The 22,555-nt window shown below is 41.2% G+C and overlaps 1 long non-coding RNA gene across 1 annotated transcript; it reads left to right on the top strand.

The window, feature by feature from the left end:
- Positions 1-12,475: 12,475 nt before the first annotated feature.
- On the top strand, positions 12,476-12,968 carry LOC149440931 (uncharacterized). Its single transcript, XR_016307466.1, has 2 exons — positions 12,476-12,589; positions 12,695-12,968. It is a non-coding gene; the product is annotated as an uncharacterized LOC149440931 (long non-coding RNA).
- The last annotated feature ends 9,587 nt before the right edge of the window (positions 12,969-22,555 follow it).

The following is a 22,555-nucleotide window of genomic DNA, read 5'->3' as shown; positions in this document are numbered from 1 at the left end:
AGAATGAACAATAAAGGACTGAAATCATCATCTTCTCTATATTTTTTATTTAGCCATTTTCCTGTGGTTAAAAACAGCTGTTGTTATTCATAGTGACATCATCACCAGGCTTCTAAATTTTTTGCAGGAAAAGCTTTTGGGGGCAGGGGTCTACAGGGTGCACAATTGCAGTTTCAATTGACTCAGGTATGCCTTCCAGAACTACATCTCCCAAGAGCTCTTTCCCTACACATGGTGTGATCAGGTTCTTGGGAGTTGAGGCATTGTTTTGCTGAGAAGTAAATCAATCTGTGCATATGGAGAGGGACAGGGATAGGCAAAATTCTGTAGCTCAGCAGAAGAGAATCCCTAATATTGTTGGAGATTTCAATACAGCAATAGCAGCATTACCAACAACAGAAAGGAGCACACTGGATTTATGACAGGGTCAAAAAGTAACCACCTGTGCTTGAGAGTGATGCTTAATAATTTGAAGAATTCTCTACTTGACTGGCTTAAAGGTGTAGCGCAAAGCGTCTTGTTGCCCCCTCAGGACTATGGATATCCTTTCATGTACTAGAAAACAACAATAAAGAGAGGGCGTACCGACCTAGCACATTGCTACAACACAATTTTATTAGATGTATGAAAAACAGGTGATATACTCACAAACGCATGAAATGCACATGCGTATCGAGAAATGCAAATGTCCTAACTCTATAAATTTTGCTTGTGCATGTCATGCGCTTGTGGGTATAGCAACTGTGTTATGTACAACTAATAAACTTGTGTTATGGTAATGCTCTAGATCAGTGTGCCCTCTCTTTAATGTTGTTTTTTTGGCAGGGTCATCCGGTAATTTTCTGTACTTGGAGTGTTTTTGACGGAATACAACATGAGAAAATGTGCATGTATTACATATTTGTACTGCATTTTTTTAAAAATGTGTCCCAACTTTAACTTTGAAGATGTAACAACCATGGTGGTCATCTTTATTTTACTAGTTTGTAAGTCATGGAAGAGGAACAACTATGCAGACAGTGAAGTCAAAACTCCTAACCTGCCCATTTGTTCTGGTTCAATGACTCATTCAAAGCTTGTAACTTTAACAGTATCAGGAATGGGATCTTCCATATCTTTTTCTTGGTTCTCCTTAAACTGCTACTGCATAAATACAAGTGCATACTGTACATAGAACCATCAAATGATTATTCAACAGAAATGTGAATTTAAGAAATTCTTCGTAGTAAAGCACAGATGAGATAGAATTAGCCACTTCACATGATGCTGACTGTATTGTTTATGTACTTTGCTGGCAAGAACATCACAGTCCCGTATCACTAGAAACACACACCGCTATGTAATTAAACAATTTGGTTCACACCATGTAGAGCAGCAGGCAAACAAAGACATTGTCATTGCCAGAGAAGCACTTGGTTGTTATTCAAACATCTCTAGCAAGTGACATTGATGAGCAAGGTGAGCAAACAGCATAAATGTGTTGATGCAAATCATGAAAGGTAAGTGAAAACTTAATTAGCAATGTAAAAAGAGATAAGGCATGGTGGCATCCTCCATTTTTTACACCCCAGAGCCCTTTTTTAATTTAAAAAAAAATTGTTAACTGTCAGAGATCTCAGACTAGCAAGCACTGGGATTCAGTAGAGACTTTAATATTTAACACTTCTGCTGATTCTGCCAGCAGATCTGTTTTCCAAATACATTAAAGTAAAACTCTGGTCAACCAAAAAAAAAAAAAAAGACTTGCAGGAAACAAAAGAGTAGATTTAATTACCTAGCTCCACCTAGCAGCCAGACTGGTCCCTGCAGCTTCTTCTCCCATACACTCCAGCGATTTAGGGTCCTGATGTCATCATGACCAAAGCAGGGTCTATAGCCCTGCGTTGTATGTTATGATGCTGAGGGACAGTCCAAAGTGTGGAGGAGCAGATGGTCAGGTAAGTAAAATGGTTTCTCCTCTTCCCAAAATAAAATTAGTCGTCATCCCTTGCAGTGTGGTGCAGTCCCACTGCAAATGGATTATTTTAAAATGTCCTGGAGTTTGGTGTTTAGGCTTCACAGCAAATGTGTCTGTTGGAGGCACTGGAGAAAACCATATAATATTAGCAAGGGTGGTTACAGCAGTTACTTTCATTCATGTGGTTGAAATCTTTTTAGAAAAGAGAAAAAAACTGATGATGTAACTGCTTAAATATTATTAGCTGAAGTTACCCTTTAATTTGTTTGTCACTCACCTAAAGTCCATCTAAAACTATCCTGTCCACAGGATCATTTTACTGCTGAAGGCATAGCATTGACATAGAACATTGGTCCATGTATCCCTATAGACCTGCAGGTGTAAACTGACTTGTGCCTGTTTACAACCACCTACCTCTAATTCAATCTGGTCTGTTTAAAAAAAAATGGAAGAGATTACGTCCCCCTCTAGGTGGATTGGATCTCAGGGCAGTCTGGTGTAAATGGTCAGCCGGTCCTGACCAGCCATAGAGCAGGGCAGGATGTGTGTGGCAGGCTGCTTCCGTGTCCACTCTGCATAAACTGAGCAGACATAGACCTGTCATCCTACTCTGAGCCAGCTCTACTCAGAAGGGGATCAGCAGATAGATTCCCTGCTGAGCAAAGCTGATTCCGCCCCATGCAAAAGAAGCCCTACTCTTGCAATTGAATAAAACAGATTTTTTGGCCACGGGTCAGGGGAAGACAGTAAGTTGCAGTGAGCCACTTCAAAAAGTGAGTTGACTTACATAGTATAAAATGAGACAGTATTGAATAGGGAATGTACAGCACAGTATTTGTGGAGGTACATTGAATGGGCCAGGATCCAACATTAGACATTAGGGCACATGTTTACGGGTTAGTAGTGGATGACCTACTTACTACTGACCCCTGATCTCTCAACTTTGTGTCATTTACTACTGACCTCTGAGTCATTACTGACCTCTGAACTCTGCATCACTTACTGCTGATCCCTGAACTCTATATCACTGCTGACTCCTGAACTCTGCATCACTTACTATTGACCCCTTCACTTACTACTGACTCTTGAACTCTACATCACTTACTAATGACCTCTGATCTCTGTGTCACTACTGACCCCTGAGTCATTTATGACCTCTGAACTCTGCATCACTTGCTACTGAGCCCTGAGTCATTACTGACCTCTGAACTCACCACATACTCCTGATCCTTGAACTCTGTGTTACTACTGACCCTGAACTCTGCATCACTTACTCCTGACAAGTTGGCGACATATTGCAACATATATCTTTTTCCATTCTTTAAGAACGACCTCTTTTAGAGCCTGGATGCTGGATGGAGAGTGATGCTCCATTTGTCCCTTTAGAATTCTCCATAGATTGGGTTCAGATCAGGAGACATACTTGGCCACTGAATCACTTTTACTCTGTTCTTCTTCAGAAAAGCAACAGTCGTCTTAAATGTGTGTTTTGGATCATTGTCATGTAGGAAAAGTGCACGACGACCAAAGACATGGAATGATGGTAGCATCTTCTCTTTCAATATAGAGCCATACATCTGTGAATTCATGACACCATCATTGAAATGCAGCTTCCCGACACCAGCAGCACTCCTGCAGCCCCACAAAAGGACTTTGCCACCACCATGTTTCACTGCAGACACCATGCATTTTTCTTTGCACTCCTCACCTTTGCGTCACCATACAGTTTTGAAGCCATCAGTTCCAAAAACATTTATCTTGTTCGCATCATTTCAGAGTACAGAGTCCAAGTAGTCTTCTTCTTTTTCAGATTGGACCCTGGCAAATTGTAGGCAGGCTTTTTTGTGCATGCGCTTTAGGAGAAGCTTCCTTCATGGACGACACCCATGCATACCATTTCACTTCGGTGTACGCCATATTATGTCATGGGAAACAATCACCCTAGTTTGGTTTTCTACATCTTTAGCTAACTGCTGTGAAATTGCATAAGGATTTTCATCAATTCCTCTCATCAGAAGACGCTCCTGTCAAGGTGTTAACTTCCATGGACAGCCTGGACATCTCAGTGAGATGGTTGCAGTTCCATCTTTGTTAAAGTTTTGTATCACTTTTACTACAGTTTTCTGACTGATAAGTAAAGCTTTGCTGATCCTCTTGTAGCATTCACTTTTGTCATGTACCTTGCTTGTGAGCCTGACTGAAGAGGAAGGCCCTTTGTGCAGCTCTGGCTCGGGGGGCCACTGAAGGTGGAACAACAACCACAAGAGCACGGTGGGGTATGAGTGCCTTGTCAGTCATGTAGTCTGTGCAGGAATTGCAGGCACTTTAGTGGCAGATGGGACAGCTGGACCGGCTGGCAGCAGAGCAGGCTGGTAGCAGGCAGACATCATGGCTGGACAGGCTGGTGGCAGAGCAGGCTGGCAGCAGGGGCAGATGTCACAGTGGGGCAGGCTGGTAGCAGGCAGATGACACAGCACGACAGGTTGGTTGCAGAGCAGTGTAACACACTGTATGCAGAGTCAGACAGGGCGGGTCAGTAACAGATGAACGGATCAGGCAGAAACAGCAGGCAGAAGAATAGTCGGGGTCACAGGTCAAGGTCAGTAATAGTGGGAGCAGATCAAGCAGAGACAGAAGGCAGAGTCCAAGAAGCAAGTAATTCACAGGTATCGCTCACAGGAACAGGCACAGGAATACAGGAGGGGAGCTGCAGATCAGACAGCACAGGCTAATAGTGCTGCTGGGTTTAAATAGACTAATTGGCACCAACATTAACGGGCAGTCGCGGGTTCGCACATGCGCGAACGCAAATGCTCATGACTAAGCCTAGAGACTTCAGCCGCACAATGGTGAGCATCTTCCTGACAACTTTTGTGTAAATAAATTATTTTCTTTCTTAGGCCTTGTTACATTTCTTTTCCATGTGGTGCCATTGCTGACAGCATGAAATGAGAAGTCCCATAGAAAATGTTGACTCTGAAAGGAAAGGTTTTCTTACAAATCTGTTGGGGTGTACTCATTTATGCTGAGCACTGTATGTACCACTTACTACTGACCCCTGAACTTTTCATCACTTACTACTGACCTCTGAACGTTTCATCACTTTCTACTGACCCCTGAACTTTTCATTACTTACTACTGACCCCTGAACTCTGCATCACTTACTCCTAACTCCTTAAATCTGCATTACTTACTACTGACTTCTGAAGTCTGTGTAATTTACTATTGACCTCTGTGTCACTTACTACATAATTCAGGGGTCCTAAGTAATTGGTGCAAAGTTCAAATATCAGTATTGATACAGAGTACAAAATACAATGCTAAGAGACTATCTTGTAGAGCAAACAGCCCTCCTCTGCACTGCTTTGTTACTTTTCCCTTCCTGCTCCCTGGGAGCAGTAGGTGGGAATAAATGAGTTCAGGGAGAAGGAGAAGGTAAGCCAAACCTCCTTCTGTGTCTCTGCTGCAGCAGTGTTTGTTTATACTAGAGAGGGGGTGGGTGCCAAAGGTCAGTGCAGGAAATAGAGGATGGTGCTGTGAATTGGTAAGCACCTCTCCCACTCCAAACAGATATTTGTACATAATTTCAGGCTTTTTATTCTTTACATACCTTATTTTCCTGTCCCTTCCCATTCCTCTCATGGTGGCCATTCCCTTTTACTTTCTGAAACTCTGCCTGGAACTCCGGGTCTGCCTCCTGGAACATGCACATCATCTAAGAAGTGAGGTCCTGGTTATGTAGACTTCCCAGAATGCATTTGTGAGACTCAGGTTACATCACCAGTGCCTCACTTAATCAGGAAGTTGAAAAACTGTAATTGTAAGTAAAAGCAAAAAATGTTTGTTTAATTAATGTTAGATGATTTCATGTCAGCATGCTGAGCTGTAAGTTGGTGGGATTTTTAGTGAAAGGGGAAAGGTCAACGTTAAGTTGTTACAATCTACAGTTGCAAGAAAAAGTATGTGAACCCCTTGGGATTACGTGGAGTTTTGCATGAATTGGGCATAAAATGTGCTCTGAACGTCATCTAAGTCACAACAATAGAAGAACACAGTCTGCTGAACATAATACTACACAAACATTAGATGTTGCCATGGTTTAATTGCACATAACATGTAAACATTCACAGTGCAGGGAGGAAAAAGTATGTGAGGCTTAATGACTTCTCCCAGAGCTAATTGGAGCCAGGAGTGAGCCAACCTTGACTCCAATTAGTGTGATGATATTGGATGTGTTGCTGATAGCTGTCCTGCCCTTAAAAAACACACACCTGTTTTGGGTTTACTGGTTTCAAGAAGCACTGTCTGATGTGAACCATGCCTCGCAGAAAAGAGCTCTCAGAAGACCTACGGTCAAGAATTGTTGACTTGCATGAAGCTGGAAAGGGTTACAAAGTATCTCCAAAAGCCTTGATGTTCATGTGTCCACGGTAAGACAGACTGTCTACAAATGGAGAAAGTTTAGCACTGTTGCTACTCTCCCTAGGTGTGGTCATCCTGTAAAAATGACTGCAAGAGCACAGCGCAGAATGCTGCATGAGGTAAAGAAGAATCCCAAAGTGTCAGCTAAACACCTACAGAAATCTTTGGCACATGCTAACATTTTTGTTGACACATCTACAATAAGGAAAACATTAAACAAGAATGGAGTACATGGGAAGACACCACGGAGGAAGCCATTGCTGTCCAAAAAGAATATTGCAGCACGTTTGAAGTTTGCAAAAGAGCACCTGGATGTTCCACAGCACTACTGGCAAAATATACTGTGGACAGATGAAATCAAGATTGAGTTGTTTGGGAAGAACACACAACACTATGTGTGGAGAAAAAAAGGCACAGCACACCAACATCAAAACATCCCTGTAAAACATGGCGGAGGGAGCATCATGGTTTGGGGCTGCTTTGCTGCCTCAGGGCTTGCACGGATTGTTGTCATTGATGGGAAAATTAATTCCAGAGTTTATCAAGACATTTTGCAGGAAAACGTACGACCATCTGTCTGCCAACTGAAGCTCCGCAGAGGATGGGTGATGCAATAGGACAATGACCCAAAGCATACAAGTAATTCAACAAAACAATGGCTGCAACAGCACAGAATACGCCTTCTGGAGTGGCCCAGTCAGGTTCCTGACCTCAACCCGATTGAAATGCTGTGGCATGACCTTAAGAGAGCGATTCACACCAGACATCCCAAGAATATTGCTACACTGAAACAGTTTTGTGAAGAGGAGTGGTCCAAAATTACTCCAGATCATTGTGCAGGTCTGATCTGCAACTACAGGAAACGTTTGGTTGAGGTTATTGCTGCCAAAGGAGGGTCAACCAGTTATTAAGTCCAAAGGTTCACATACTTTTTCCTCCCTGCACTGTGAATGTTTACATGTTATGTGCAATTAAACCATGGCAACATCTAATGTTTGTGTAGTATTATGTTCAGCAGACTGTGTTCTTCTATTGTGACTTAGGTGACGTTCAGAGCACATTTTATGCCCAATTCATGCAAAACTCCACGCAATCCCAAGGGGTTCACATACTTTTTCTTGCAACTGTAGTTTATTTATGATTCCCATAGCTTCAGGCATTTTCTTTTTATTTTGTGTGAGACTACACCTGTTGCAGCTGCCCAATGACATGTTGGCCCCTTACACTAAATAGTACCCTAAATAAAAATTGCATTTCTTGCTTATATACTGTAGCTATCAAAAGCTTTCAGATGCCAGCTGATATCCACAATCTAAACTTTCAGATTTGATTATATGGTTTTTATATATGTTTATTTATGTTTCTCATTAAGCCCAATATTAGTTATGGTTAGAACAACTAACCTAACTATAGTTAGTGCAGCCTTCGCCAAATTGTCATTTTTTTGCATCATATTTCAAGTCCACCCTTTCATCTATTTTTGCAATAATTTGTTGTGTTTAACGGGATAAATTTAATTATTATCCATGAAGAATCAGTTCAGTATAGACATTGCAGAATGCCTTGCAAAGCCATTGTTTGAACAAATAAAGCTTTGCTCGCTCTCGCTGTGAATACATTAATTGCTTCACTTAACAGATATGCGTGGGTCGCTCTATAGATCTCAAATTTTCAGCTTCCATTTCTTTACTTTCTTTACAGAACAGTTCATTTTATCTGGTGAACCATCAGAACAGTAATTATCTTCAAACAGAGCATATATTCACTAACAGTTTATTTTTATCCTATGTGTTAGTGAATATCATGATAATGTTTCCTGTAATTAAATTACAAAAAGCACTTAGAGGAAGCAGGCCAATTAGCATAAATATGCTATAACCCATGACAACCAAGCAGATGGTATGCTGTCATGTTGTAAAGGTACCCAAATGAGTTGTGCATGTTCTGAAAGACTGTTTTCCACCAGGTCAAGCAACAATCATCTGATGTCTGTAGTTCTTTCAGGAAAGCTCCTATCCACCAGTATGCTGGAGATAAATTCAGACAAGTTGAAAAAAATGCTACACCCCTCCCTGCCAATCCCTCCACTGGCTTCCGTTTACCCAACAAATAAAATTCAACATACTAACAATTTACAAAGTCACAATTCTTCCCCAAGCTACATTACATCACTAATCTTGTCTCAAAATATTACCCAAACTCAAAATAATCTCTGCTCCTCTGAAGACCTCCTACTCTCTATCTCCCAACATCTGGAACTCTCTACTACCATCTGTCCAACCATTTCCTACTCCTAGAGGTGATCCCCGAAAACTCATCTCTTCAGGGAAGCCTATCCCACTTCCATCTGTAGCCAGGTGCTGGCTATATCATTATGCCATTCAGGGACATTTACAGATGAAACTGATTAATTCTTTTCCCCCATAGTGCCCAGTGCTGGACTGCTACAACACTTCCTGTTTGCAAAGTGGATCCAGTTCTTCTGACAGAAGAGGATCCTGGAACCTGTATTCCTATAGCCAACTACTAGAGAGCTGGGAAACCAGAAGGCTGCTGGGAGATCAGATGTAGACTACAGCAACAAACTATCTCACTCTCTTGGGGCAGGATTCAGAGCTTAACACAGGGGGACTGCCAATCTCTTCAAGAGACAGGTTGCTGGCTACTACTGTGGGACTATGCATACCAATTCAGCACAGTGGTAATGCCAATCGCCACAGTCTTCTCTGCTTGCTGTGTTGGTAGGCCATCAAGAGGTAAATCTGCACTTCTCAGCAAACAGCCAAGAGTCTGAGCAAGAACCCTGTTCCCAGGAGGTCCTGCTATCCATGGGATTGGGGATTTGGCGGATGCCCAACCTCCTTCTGACAACACTCTAGAGACACTGTTTGCAAACACCTTTACACCTCAGTACTCGGAGATCATGCTTTGAGCATTTACCACAGTCTGTTATCTTCTTTGAATTACCATTACTCACTATGGCCCAGGTCAACAACCTGTGGACTGCAATCCACTAGTAGATCATGGCTGGGGGTCTGGTAGATTGTCTGGGCTTGCCGACCTTCTGTTGTCACAGAGCAGTGATCATCCAAGGAGTGCAGAAGAGAGGAGCAAATAAAGCACAGAAACTACATGCAGTCATGTATTGGCGTCTGCCGCGGAGGCATCAGGCAGTCACACATGCCTTGTCTATAGCACCAGCTCAGCTGTCAGATAGAGTAATTCTAACACCACACTGCCTCGTATTCCTGAAAGCGATTTATATAGAGGCTATCAGTGCTGCAGGAGGGCTAAGGTCAGTGACAGTGACTTACACTTTATGTACACAGTAGCAGCTATGTGACACTGGGTACAATAGCATCTTTATGCTGTAGTGCCCATATAGCTGCAGGTGTGCCCATAAAGCTGCTATTGTGCATCTATTTAGGCACAACAGCATCTATATGGGCATGACAGCAGTGGTATGGACTCAATGGCAGCTATATGGACACAACAGAAGCTATATAGACACAACAGAAGCTATATGGGCATAATAGCATAAAAATGCTATTGTGCCCATATAGATGCACAACAGCATCTACAGTATATGGGTACAACAGCAGCTGTATGGGCACAATAGCATCTTTAAGCTGCTATCGTGCCCATATAGCTGCATACTATCAGCTATATGAACACAATAGCAGTTGTGGTGTCCATGGCAGGAGTTACATCCTGTTTCGCTTGTTGGGTGTAGCACCTGTCCAGCATGACCCTTTCAAGTGAATGAGGCAGCTCTACCAGAATCCTGCAACCCTGTGCAGTACAGCAACCAAGGTGTTAAATCAGACAGTGAGGGGGCATTGTATCACCTCCTCACTACTCGCTTTAACCCCTTAGACCCCACAGAAGCATACAGTTGCGGGGCACTTGCAGAGTGACCACATTTACTTGAATGGGTTGCGAATGGCGGGCAGTAGCGTTCACCAAAAGTGACAAGGGGTACCATTCCTGATGTGGCATGTGTACACCTTTGGCTCCTGCCACTGCAGCTAAAGGGGGTAGAAATTGGGGGTGGGAAAGCCAGGATTTTACCACCCCCCAACCTCACATGTGAACAAGCCCTAAGGGTGCCACCACCAAATGACCTCATTCACAAGTGCAGCAGGCACTGCTGCTCCTCTGAAAAGCTATCTGAGAGTGTTTGACAGGTGGTAAGGAAACAATATTTTGCCTCCTCACCACCAGATTTAAATCTATAATTGCTGTGCAATGCATGCAATTGCAGTAGTACAGAGATTAAAGGTTTAAATCAGGCAGTGAGGAGGTGACATCACTTCTTGACCACCTGTCAAACCTCTGAAAATCAATCCAAGTGTGGATCATTTTTCAGAGGAGCAGCAGTAATTTAAAAAAAATGCATTGTACGTCAGAAATAGACAGACTATGTTGTTTAATGGTGGATACTGGCAGCTGGGCACAGGGGGCATGTTAGGGTCTATACTGGGTAATACATGCTAACAGCCACTGTCTGAACTCCGTGTTACTTACTCCTCACCTGTGAACTATGCATAACTTACTCCTAACCTCTGAAGTCTGCTTTGCTTACTCCTGACTTGTGAACTCTGCATCAATTACTCCTGACTTGTGACCTCTGCATCAATTACTCCTGACTTGTGAACTCTGCATCAATTACTCCTGACTTGTGAACTCTGCATCAATTACTCCTGACTTGTGAACTCTGCATCAATTACTCCTGACCTGTGAACTCTGCATTAATTACTTCTGACTCTGTGTTACTACTGACCTATGAGCCTTGCAGAACTTATTCCTGAACTCTGTGTTACTTACTCCTCACCTGTGAACTATGCATAACTTACTCCTAACCTCTGAAGTCTGCTTTGCTTACTCCTGACATGTGAACTCTGCATTAATTACTCCTGACCTGTGAACTCTGCATTAATTACTTCTGACTCTGTGTTACTACTGACCTATGAGCCTTGCAGAACTTATTCCTGAACTTTGTGTTACTCCCGACCCCTGCACTTTGTATTTTTGAAAATCTGAACTATGTGTTGCTTACTCCTCACCCCTACATTATACTAACAAAAATGTATACTGCTCTGACAGGCCAAACTCAGCCCAGCTAGCCAAGTAGAACCCAGCCAGCCAATCCAGAACTTAGCCAAGGCAGAAACAAGAATTTCCAAAATTCAATCCAGCCAACCAGGCTGAAACTCAGACCAGTCAGCCAGCCCGGAACTTGGACCAGCCAGGCTGGAATTTGGACCAGCCAGGCCAAATCTCGGACCAGCCAGCCAGGCTGGAACTCAAAGCTGGAACGAAGTCTGCGGTGATTGGCGGACGAAACGCGTCAACGTATTGACGTCACTACGCTCGGCGTCTTCACTGGGTGCGGCGCCCACGAGGCGGGAAGGAACGGCGGTGTCACAGCTCTCTGCTAGGAAGGCCCTTGACCCTCTGAAAACTACCATAAGGCTACTATTGCAGCGGTCCGCAAACGGCAATCTTTCAGGGAAATTTATCTTCCACCGGTGGCAAGTTATTTCAGCTTACGGCTGTTGAGATCTATAGAGCATTTATGGTATTAAAAGGGCATGCTATATGGGCCTAAATTACCCTGTGTACTCGGGGAATTTTTTGTAAATCCTCTTTTGAGGACGATCTACATATATATATATATATATATATATATATACGCTATCCTATTCAGGGTTTGTGCTGTGACATAGCCATATCCTCATGAAACCGCAATAACCCTCTCATTTTGAGTAATTTTTGGAAACCCTTTATTGGGTATAAATACTCAGGCCTGTACAGCCTGTTACATGCTATATACATAGTATATGGAGCAATAATCTTCTCATTTTGAGTAATTTTTGGAAACCCTACATTGGGTCTAAAAATTCAGGCCTGCATAGTATTGTGACTACCTGGCTTCCCACCCCTACATGTATCTTGGAAAAGCATCAAGGACCTGATCTTATTTCAAGTCGACAGAAGTCTTCTTGATCTTCATTTATGGTAATATACCCACTTTATGCGTGTCTTGTTTTCAGGGTGACCTGATGCCCACGATTTTTATATGTATCATTATTTTTCTATATATATCCTCAGAATCATTTGGTACTGTGGACCCTGTTTCACTTGGGGTGGCTATCCAGGAAGTCCCTACATTTGAGAAGTTGGCCTGTTAATTTCACTATTGAGAAGGTAATAGTAGTATCCATTGACTACTGTAGAGGGAGGTCTGGTGAACTTTGGATGTGTTTTGGTTTTCATACTTCTATATATATACTATGTATTTCTGTGTTCCAGCTGTTTCATACCAGGAGATACCTGACATATATTGGGAACACATCTGCTGAATACATGGTTCATTTGAATACTAGATGAAAACCCATGGAAACCCAGGATAACTACATCACCACTATATAACTCTGCCTTATGGTACTCTATTTGCTAAGATGACCCGAAACTGAAGACGCCTAGTGCTTTTTAACATGATTTTATTTATTTTTTCATATGTACACCGTGCTCATGTTTAACCTCCTTATGATCTATGTGATCAAATAAAGTATTGTTTGGAATATTTTTGAAATTATATTACTCCGCGTGGATCACCTAGTAACCTTCTTTTTCCAGGTAGGGGTGTTCTTGTCACACTACCATTTTGCTTAGTGGAACTCAAAGCAGCCCATCAACAGACCTCAGAGCAGCCAACTGGGCCAGAATGCAGACCAGCCAGCTGAGCCACAGCAAAGACCAGGCATCCAGGCTAGAATGGAGACCAGTCAGCCAACAAGCAGTGGCAGTTCAGCCTCCGATACAATGGCAACAAAAAAAAAAAGCAAAAAGCTATCATTTTCATCATGAATGAGAACACGATTACTTTTTTTTTTTTACTGAAGTGAATGAGAAGTGTGTGTTTATTGTGCAAAGCTTCCATTGCTTTAGCCAAGAAATGAAATGTGGAAACACACATCAGAACACTCTATTCTAAAATTGATAATGACTTTACACCTAAGTCTGAATTAAGAAAACAGAAAGTGCAACATTTAAAAACCTTGCTTACTACACAGCAAAGGGTGTTCACTAGGCCCGCAAAGAAAAGGATAGCCTCAACTGTGGCCTTTTATTGTGTGTCTCAGCTAATAGCAAAAAGGAAAAACCATTTGAGGATGGTGAGATGATTAAAGAGGCTTTTTTGGAAGCTGCTGATTCTCTGTTTGATGGATTTAAAAACAAAACTGAAATAATATCTGCAATAAATTCTCTTCAACTTTCTGCAAAAACAGTTACAAGAAGAGTTGAAATCGTGGCAGCTGACATTGTTTCACAACTGAAAAAAAAAATTGGATGACTGCAGTTGTTTCTCCCTTCAACTTGATGAATCAGTTGATATTACAGATGTTTGTTAGAATGATTATCAGTAACTTTAAAGTAAAGAAAGAAAGTATGAAAATCACTCCTTTGAAAGGCCATTCCAGGGGAAAGGACATTATGCAAAAGTGAGATATTTCATCTCTGAAAAAATTCAGATACAAAAACTGTGTAGCATTACTACAGATGGAGCTCCCACTTTCACTGGCAGAATCAATGGTTTTCTAGCTTTTTGCCAAAGGGATGCAAGTTTTTTTTGTACCATTGCATCCTGCACCAACAAACACTCTGTGGGAAGTTTTTGAACATGAATGACGTTATGAAAACTGTTAAGATTGTCAACAAAATTCAGTCCCTTTCCCTTCAAAGAAGGTTGTTCAGGGAGTTGATTGGAGAACTTGTAATTGAATACGGTGATCTTCCCTTCAACACTGAGGTGTGTTGGCTCAGCAAAGGAAAAGTCCTACATTGCTTCAAGCAGCTTCTACCAGCCATAGCAACATTTCTTAAAGAACATAATGAAGAAGCATTTGTAGAGATGTTGGAAGATGCTAATTGGCTTCAAGACATTGCCTTTTTGGTAGATGTCACGGAAAAACTCAATGATTTAACTCTGAAGCTTCAAGGCAGAAATAAACATATTCTGGACATGATTTCTGAGGTAAAAGCATTTTCAGACAAGCTTGGCCTTTGGGAGAATAATTTGAGAAAGGGAGATATTTAGCACTTTCCAAATTTAGGAGAGCAGATTGAGGAATCTGTAGTACCCTATGAGGGGGAGAAATTTCTGAATGTAATGTCTCCACTTAAGGAGGAATTTGAAAACCGTTTCAGTGATTTCTGGAGGATCAAACCCCCTTGTCAATTTGTGCAATTTCTATTTTCTAACATAAATGTTGAAGAGTTGTCTGCTGCAATAGAAAAATAATTTCATGAAGATCAATCTACTGTTGAGCTCGAACTTATTTCACCAAGAAATTACTTAGCTGTGAAAAGTGTTGCAGATCCAATACATGTGTGGCCTGCAGTTCCAAAGGAAAACTATCCCCTTCTGGTTTCTGTGAGTAAAGGCCTTTTTGCCTCCACATACCTCTGTGAGTCAACATTTTCAAACATGACCTTTATAAAGAACAAATATAGGTGCAGACTGACAGATGACCATCTGGACTCCTGCATCAGACTTGGAGTGACAAATTATTTGCCAGACATAAAAAAAAAAAAATGCATAAAAATGAATGCACATTTTTACATCATTTGTGTTTATATTTTTTCTGCCTTACTTTTGACTACTACTGAAATGTTTTATTTTGTCAATATGTTAATTCAATTTTTCTTGGATACAAGATGATTCCTGTTAATTTTCTTTTAATGTCGAACACTCACTTTCATGTTGTCAGAAAGTGCATATGACAACAAAATCCGAAATAAAGAATTAAAAAAAAACTGCTTAATTTTTATCTCACTAACACCTGTGCCTGGTGATCTTTGATTTCTCGCATGTTGATCAGGTAGATCTCCACCTCTCTATGGTTGCCTACCCCTGCACTATGGTATATGGGCCCCATCATTGGTAGCAGAAGACAACGGCTACTATCACATTAGGAACTACAGACATCTCAGGACTCAAGTTGCTATTTCTAGTTAAAGGGACCTCTTCACATCTAAGCCATTGTTATTTAAAGTAGGGTGTCTATACCCATTTATGCCAGAGTGTGTATATATATATATATATATATATATATATATATACATACATATACATACATACACACACACACATCATTTTTTACATTCCCTATGATGTGATGCCAGTGGCTAAAAGGGAGCTGATAAATCAGCAAGCCTTTTCTTCCCCCTCCTGCTGCTGGTGTTGCAGTTACATAGTTACAAAGTACCATTTGTGACCATATAATCTATTAACCATTGCTGTTTCATTACTTCCAGTTTATCAGCGTTTTGTTTTTATGCGTTACCTGGGGGTGTACCTCTTAAACCTCCATTCTGTGGTCTACTTTTTTGAATGCGTTTAATATAGGGGTATTAGTAAAGAATCATGTTATTATTATTTCATACTGTTGAAATATGTCTAAAGCCAGAGTGTCAGAGGTGTCAGGAGCCTTGCAAAGTCAAGGCAACCACTGGAGACAAGCATTATCAAACAGCCAATGCAGGGGTAGCACTACACACCTAACAATTGAAATTTTAATTCTTCCATCAGTTCATCGCTCACAGTTACCTTTTGTACTGCTTCCCCCATCCTATTAGATTGTGAGCTTACATGAGCAGGGTTCTCCTAACCCCATTGTAATGTAACTGTTGGCACTATATGAATCCAGTATAATAATAATAATAATTGTTTGTGAAAAGATAAGGCAACATCTGAGCCATTATCCTGCAGCTCCTGCTCTTTCCCACCCCATTACCATACAGTTAAATTGACTCTGACAAGAATGTATAAAGGAGGCCTCTGAGCAGGGCTGGGACAAGGGATGAGCAGGAGGGGCGGCTGCCCTGGGCACTGTGGTATAATATGAAGTGGGGGGGGTCACCATAAGGAGATTGGGGGGAGGAATTTGTGTTGGGAGGGGGAATTTGGGGGCAGCAGGGGGGTAAGGATTGTTCTAGGAGGGGAAATTTGGGAAGGTGTAGTAAATGTGGTGATTTGGGGGCATTTGTATGAGGTGGATAGGATTTGAGCTAAGTAGGAGGATTTGCGGGCTTTGTGCTAGAAAAGTTGATATGGTGGGGGGAAGGGATTTGTGCTAGGAGGGGAAAATGTTTTTTGTTGGGGGGGGGGGATATGTACTAGTAGGGATGATTATGAGGTATGTGTGTTAGGAGGGGAAATTTGGGAAGGGAATTTGCTCTGGGGCATATGAGGTTGAGAGAAAATTCAAGCAAGGGGTATGGGGAGCAAAGATTTGTGCTGGGAGGGGGGATTTTAGTGGGATGGGAGATTTGTACTCGGAGGAGGAGGAATTTCCGCTTGGGTGTAAGAATGCAGATTAGTTCTCTTTTATTTTTTTTTTGGGGGGGGGGGTTGCTGACATATAATGTTCATACATCTTGGTGGGGGAGGCGCAGTTTGGCATGTTTGCTCTGGGTTATAGATGACCTTGTCTCAGGACTGCCTCTGAGTCATATACAGAATGAGTACAGAGATTCCAAACTCTGGCATGTTTCTGACACTTATGCTTGTGCCAGGTCACTCATAACTGGGCAACTAAAATTTCAACCCTTATATTTTGTCATGTCAAAGCTACTTTAAGCTGCAAGCTGAGCCAACTTAGTTTGTAAAGAGTTATACCATTCAAAACCAACATTTCAGTTTTTGGAAGATGTTGCAAAGTTCCATTGGTGAGATCACAGTGCTTGAATTCCCAGGACAGCATACCTTATGTGGCTGTGATAAAAAAGTACACTTTTTTGATTTTTACTGGAAAAACCAATATGTAATTAAATTTGTTTTGGACGTTATGCTGAGTAAATAGATACCAAACATGTCATACTCTAAAATTGTGCGCGCCCGTGTAATGGTGACAAACAACTTAAATTTTATTATCCATAGGTGACGCTTTAAAAGCATTTACAGGTTACCACTTTAGCTTTACAATGGAGGTCTGGCCCTAGAATTACTGCCCATGATCTGACATTAGGGGTGATACCTCAGAGGTGTGGGATGATTTTTGCTTGCATGCTTGCAGGACCTGAAGCATGCATTCACAAGCACAGGGCACCTTAAAAATGTTTATTTATTTATTAATTTTATACTATCACTTTTTTTTTATCACTTTTATTGCTGTCACAAGGAATGTAAACATCCCTTGTGACAGCAATAGACATGTGACAGGTACTCTTTATGGAGAGATCTGGGGTGAATAAGTCCCCAGATTCGTCTTCTGCCCTTAAAAACATTTGATCACACCAAGATTGGTGTGATCACATGAATTTCAATTTTAAATATTGTGCCATTTACATCCAGGTAAACCGGAAGTGATAGAAGGTCATTGCTTCTGGTTCCATAAATCATAGAGACAGGCAGCATGGTTGGGGTCTTTATCCGCTTCTGTGATCAGCCGGTGCGCTGGCTGGTTGATTGGGACAGCCCATTACAGCCAGGGAAAGTGGTGGGGGTTACGTCTCCTCCCGCTGCTTTTAAAAGCAGTCCATTGACTAGTTAGCTACTAGGATTGATTTGACAAGAGAGCCGACAGTCGGATCTAACACACGGTACTGGGTTGATGCCTGCAGTTGTGTTTATCATTCTGGTATAACCACTTGAATTCCAGTGGCGTACAGGCATGTCACTGGTCATCAAATGGATATATAAAATATCAGTTTATAAATACACTCACTGGCCACTTTATTAGGTACACCTTGCTAGTACCGGGTTGGACCCCCTTTTGCCTTCAGAATTACCTTAATTCTTTGTGGCACAGATTCAACAAGGTGTTTCTCAGAGATTTTGGTCCATATTGACATGAGTTACAGTTGCCTTTCTATCATCTCAAACCAGTCTGCCCATTCTCCTCTGACCTTTGACATGAACAAGGCATTTTCGTCCACACAACTGGCGCTCACTGGATTATTTATCTTTTTTCTGACTATTCTCTGTAAACCTAGAGATGGTTTTGTGTGAAAATCCCAGTAGATCAGCAGTTTTTGAAGTACTCAGACCAGCCCCTCTAGCACTAACAACCATGCCAAGTTCAAAGTCACTTAAATCCCCTTTCTTCCCCATTCGGATGCTTGGTTTGAACTTCAGCAAGGCATCTTCACCTCATCTAGATGTCTAAATGCTGCCATTTGATTGGCTGATTATCAATTTGTGTTACCAAGAAATCGAACAGGTGTACCTAATAAAGTGGCTGGTGACTGTATGGAAACCTAAAAATGCATTTAATAAAATCCATCATACTGTACCTTTAAATTCGAATTTGGTATAGGAATGCTATGAAATAATTGTATTTTTGTTTACTTTTAATGCAACATCAGAGATTATTAAGATATCCCCTTGGTATTAATTAAACTACCGTAATTATAAAGTACTATCACAGGGCAAGCTGTAATTAATTTTATTCCCTTATGATTTGTCCAAATATGTACACTGTATTTGTTGCATTTACCCTATAAAGTAGTTGACAGATGCCTACATACATTTTTGTTTTTTTCCTGGTTTGTATACTGTTAGGTCTGCTAAATTATCATTTTTATATGGAATATGAATCATGTGTCATTGTAGGTGTCCCCGCAGTGAACTCTCCTTGAATAGTTATTAGTTTTCTAGGAGAATATACAATAGTATATTATATTAAAATGCTCTTCAAAAACATAGAATAGAAATTCTTTCAAACCTATTCTTCAGGCAATTCATCAATGGTGCCACTCCCACTGAAAGTGATGGATAATCTGTTGGAATTCTATCAAGGCTAACCTTCCTTGCATCCTGATTTATAATTTTTGCTACACTGTAAAGCAGTGGGTTGGGTGATTTTCAGTCTGATGAATACCCTTTACATTCCATTACTTTCAGATTAAGACAGAATCTCTGCATTTATCACAGTGCCACGTGCACCGCAATAATGCCATTCCACAATATTTCTGTTTGATTGAAACCTCCTAAAGCAGGCACCATATTGGTTCAATTTATGAAAATAGGAATACTGCATTGTCATAAAACAGAGCTCTTCAGCAGGCACATTTTAGAAGCTGACAAGCCATGGGGGTTATATTCTAGGAAATGGAATACATCTTGGGTATTGAAGTGTTGCGTGGCAGGGTCTGAAAGTTTGCTTTTATGGTTGCCTTTGTATAGGGTTTTTTTTTTTTTTTTTTTAAGGTGAAAGATGGTTTATGTTCCGTGAGTGCCCATTTCAACCCCCTATTATAACGTATAACTATTGACCCTTCAACCATACTTTGTAGTGCTTGCTGTTCTGTAGTTTGATTACTGGCATTATTAATTGATTATACAGAGTGTGTGTTTGTAATGTTTAGTGTGACAACTCTTTGGCTTCAAACCAACATCAATTCTTACACTTGCACATTTTGTACACTTTGCACAAAGTCAGGGAATTTTGTAAGATTAACCAGTTATACTAAGCAGGTGCTAATGATCATCAATTTCATATGTAGGTTGAAACACAGTCATTAACTAAAACAGAATCAACGGCATAGGTGGCTTAAAACTGGGCAAGGAAAAGCCAAGCTCTTCTAGTAAGGTGATACTATGGAAGACAGTTTCATGTCACAGATCATACACCATGGCAAAAATGAGCACAGCAACAAGACACAAGGTACTTATACTGCATCAACAAGGTATCTCCCAGGCAAAGATTTCAAAGCAGACTGGGGTTTCAAGATGTGCTGTTCAAGCCCTTTTGAAGAAGCCCAAAGAAAGGGGCAATGCTGAGGACCATAGATGCAGTCGTTGGCCAAGGAAACATAATGCAGCAGGTGAAAGGCACACAATGCATACTTTGCTGCAACATCGGAAGATGTCCAACAGTGCCATCTGCACAGAACTGGTGGAAACCAGTGGGACCCAGGTACACTCATCTACTGTCTGGAGGAGTTTTGCTAGAAGTGGTCTTCATGGAAGAATTGCATCCAAAAAGCTACACCTCGGACATGGAAACAAGGTTAAGTGACTCAACTATGCACAAAAGCATAGGAACTGGGATACAGAAAAATGGCAGCAGGTGCTCTAGACTGATGATTGGCTGTAGCAGGAGGCAGTTTGTTTGCTGAAGGGCTAGAGAGCGATACAATATTGAGTGTCTGCAGGCAAAGGTGAAGCATGGTGGAGGTTTCTTGCAAGTTTTGGGGCTGCATTTCTGCAAAAGTAGTTGGAGATTTAGTAGGATCAATGGTATCCTCAATGCTAAGAAATGCAGGCAAATATTTATCCATCATGACATACTATCAGAGAGGCGTGTGATTGGCCCCAAATTTATCCTGCAGCAGGAGAACAACCCCAAAAATGCAGCCAATCTCATTAAGAACTATCTTCCACATAAAGAACAAGGAGTCCTGGAAGTGATGGTGTGGCCCCCACAGAGCCCTGATCTCAACATCATCAAGTCTGGGATTATATAAAGAGACAGAAGAATCAGAGGCAAACTACATCCACAGAATATCTGTGGTTAGTTCTCTAAGATGTTTGGACCAACCTACATGCCAAATTTCTTTAAAAACTACATGCAAGTGTACCTAGAAGAATTGATGCTATTTTGAAGGTAAAGGGTGTTCACACCAAATATTGATTTAATTTGGATTTCTCTTCTGGCGATTTACTTTCCATTTTGTTAATTGACAAAAATAAACTATTAACACTTCAATTTTTTAAAGCATTCTTTATTTTTTCCATACCTGTTTCTAAAATGGGAATGATTACTTCTCATATATACTGTACATGTTCAAGCTAGCCAGCTGCATCAAAGTGATCCCTCTCTGGTCAATCCCTACTCTGTCTTGCAGATGGCCAACCTCTTATTTGCTAAAATAGCATGTGGATATATAGTGCCAATATGAGGCAAACAGATACAGTTGAAGATGAAATGCGCCCTTAGACCAAAGTCAAGCAATACAATGGGAAAAGATACAAAGTTTAGGAAGGTGGACAGCATCCAAATGTATGTGGACTAAGAATCCCCATTGTATAGCAAGGATTTCCAATATGAAGAAGTTAATAAATGGTTACACCTCTTTAGTATCTCATATATGTTGTATGTATGGAAGCTATGTAGGACCTAAACACTCATATCTCACTTTCTACTGCATGATGCAGGTTCGTAATTAAAAAGGGCAGGGATGCCTGTGACGGTCACGGCATCAGACCCCAGCCCTTCTCACCAACTTGTGACCAAAGGACCAGCCGATCCCAGACTGCGCTGTCACTTGCGTAACAATGCCACTCTCAGCTGTGCCCTGCACAAAGATTTTCCAGCTCGCTGGACCATAATCTATGTGCCAGTAGCCTGAGAGCATTTGTAGCCTGAGAGCACTGGGTCAGGTTAATTACACAATTAGCCCTTCACACTGCCACCACCACCTTTTTACAGAGGAGGAGGAAACTCACAAATCTTAGCAGTAACTCTATGATGTTTGAATAAGCGTCTGTATACACACTGCCACCACAGACAGATGTATGCAGAGGTTTTAAAACACACAGTAGCACTCTTCAGAGACAGGGATTCTTTTAGTTTGCATTAAAAGTTTTAGAGACAGTTTCAACACTTTACAGAAAATAGGATTTATTACTAAAAAGGTCAAAATGGTGCAATAAAAATAGTTACAGAAAAGATGTAGCCAATATATATATATATATATATATATATATATATATATATATATATAAATAGAGAGAGCAATAACACAAGAGAGAGATAAAAGAAAGAAGTTTAAGAAGGTAGGATACTTGCAGAAGTCCTTGGTTTAAGCAGATTTCAAGTGTCCGAACAAAAGGGTTTCTCCCAAAGATGGTTCCTGGTGTTAAAAGGGAGAATCTCTTCTTCTTTCTCCAGGCATTACAGCCTTTTTTCTTGTGTCCCAGCAGGGGGTGTCTACTGAAGCCAAGGGCCAATCACCTCATTTGGGGAGGGGTGTTAGGCGGAGACCCAAGCTGTGACCAAATCCCTCCCAAGTTTATACCATGGTCAATAACCTTCACTAGGTACATGTAGCATCCTAGCCACTGACAGATTAATATGCAGAACCATATTCTGAACGTCCAGATATCAAATATGTCATATCCTGCTGTGATGGATAAAAAGATATTGCTTTCTACTCTCTGGT

The sequence above is a fragment of the Staurois parvus genome, unplaced genomic scaffold (assembly GCF_062004578.1).
Source record: "Staurois parvus isolate SC_StPar_1 unplaced genomic scaffold, SC_StPar_1.0 ptg001045l, whole genome shotgun sequence".
Taxonomy (NCBI): domain Eukaryota; kingdom Metazoa; phylum Chordata; class Amphibia; order Anura; family Ranidae; genus Staurois; species Staurois parvus.
The sequence above is the reverse complement of the archived record's forward strand: the minus strand, read 5'-3'. Positions and strand labels throughout refer to the sequence as shown.